We start from the raw sequence: 1,929 nt of genomic DNA, 5'->3' as shown, positions 1-1,929 counted from the left end.
ATACTATTTTTCAGGTTTTAAATGTTAATTTTAGTATTGGGGAGGAAGCAGTGAAACAGAAAATCTGATCATCTGCTAAAAGGTGTCTAAAGGGACTCGAACCTAGAAGGCCCTTTGCCAGTATCTACCAAGGGTTCTAAAAGTGTCCATCACTTTTGTTCAGTTGAGGTATGATTGACATACAACACTGTCTCAGTTTCAGGCATATGACGTAATGATTTGATAGTTGTATATATCGCAAATAATCGCCACAGTAAGGCTAGTTAACAACCAAAAATATGGAACACTTCACAGGTTTGCGCGTCATCCTTGCGCAGGGGCCTGCTAATCTCTGTCTCATCCCAGTTTTAGTTTATGTGCTGCCGAAGCGAACACAGTGTCCATTACTTTTGAGCAGTAATTCTAATTTTAATTAGAATTAATTAGTTACAGATTTAGTACATGAATTTTATGACATTGAATTTATAATGAGAAAGAGGACAGCAGATGATAAGCTCCATTAGGGTAAGAAGAGACCAGCTAAAATAAGTCTGAAATGAAATGCTTAAATAACTCATAGCACACCCATATGATGAACTACTTTTGCTGCCATCAAAAATTATTTTGTGGAGACTATTTAATATAAAAGTGTTCACAGAGCACTTTAAATGGGTTATAAAGTGCTATGAATAGTCGTCGTCGGCAGCCGTCCATCTCGAGAGACGATGGTGTAGCTTCTTCAGAGTCTATCTGCACCGCCAAGAATGGCTGTGCAGTCCGACTCGGGAGTGACATGGTATCTGTCTCCTCCCGTGTTGAATCGACATCTTGCGATGACGCTGAAGCTACAGAGCCTGGGCAGGGTAATATGGAGGGTCTGCTGTTGCCCATGCAGCAGACCCCCCCTCTCTTCGCAGCTGAAGGGTCCAAGGGAAAGACGGAGTCAATACAGCTTGGCTTCAGGTGCGCCGCAGGAGTTGCCGGTGTTGACTACAACGTCAAACCGCCTTAGGGACTCCGGCTCCGGATTTTCTGTCGGGGTTTACTCCCTTAGCCCTTCCCCTGAAGAGGTATGCCGCAAGGCAGCGGAGGTTTTTTGAATAGTATAATTGCAAATATTAATCAATTATGAAGTTTTTACACACAAATATACTTGTACCCATACATAAGGCTAAAAGAAATACCATAAAATATTAAAAATGTAATGATGAACTATGAATATTTTTATCATCTTAATCATGTTCTTTATTTTCAAATATTTCTTTCTTTGAGAGAGACAGTTTATAGCAAATCTGGCTAGTAAAGATTTCAATTCACATTTTTTCCAGACCTTTCATAACTCATATTCTCTGGACCTGGCTAACCTTGCTTTTCACAAAGTCCAAAATAACACTGGCCAAATCCATTTTTGCACTGCTCCCAAATCATGTTCTGCTTTCCAAATCAGCCTTTGCTCAAGTTACATTTCATGTCTATGCCCGAGGTAACTATATTAGCTGAGCAATATTAAAGTTGGAATCTTAATGAATTCAATCTCTGACCAGAATTACATAGAAACAAAAATGCCCCAACTACCAAAAGTAATTAACCCCCGAAAAAATATTTTATTTACATCTCTCAAAGGACATCAAAAAGAGATCCAATTCTTCTTTAAGATTAATTTGACTTTTTTACCTAAGTCCTCTTTCTCTTTCACATCACATCTTTGTCTCTGACCAGCATCCTATGAGTGGCCTAAGCTTCCACATCTGTAAAGAAGGTAAAATAAGAAACCCTGCCCTGCCAATACCATAAGATGTGAGGTCTAAGTATTTTAAAATTGTAAAGCTTTGTATGTGTTGTGAGTGTTGTATCCCCTTTTCCTCATTCATGCAATAGGTATTAATTACTAATATGTAATCAGTACTCTGCCAGCGCTATTTTACCCACAGCTATGGAAATCATACTTAA

At 38.8% G+C, this 1,929-nt stretch overlaps 1 non-coding gene across 1 annotated transcript; it reads right to left on the bottom strand.

The window, feature by feature from the left end:
- Positions 1 to 272: 272 nt before the first annotated feature.
- LOC149997286 (U6 spliceosomal RNA) lies at positions 273 to 375 on the bottom strand. Its single transcript, XR_016507386.1, has one exon. It is a non-coding gene; the product is annotated as a U6 spliceosomal RNA (small nuclear RNA).
- Between the last annotated feature and the right edge of the window lie 1,554 nt (positions 376 to 1,929).

The sequence above is a fragment of the Furipterus horrens genome, unplaced genomic scaffold (assembly GCF_987537825.1).
Source record: "Furipterus horrens unplaced genomic scaffold, mFurHor1.1.pri manual_scaffold_11, whole genome shotgun sequence".
Lineage (NCBI taxonomy): Eukaryota > Metazoa > Chordata > Mammalia > Chiroptera > Furipteridae > Furipterus > Furipterus horrens.
Note: the sequence above shows the minus strand (reverse complement) of the source record. Positions and strands in the feature narration are given on the sequence as shown.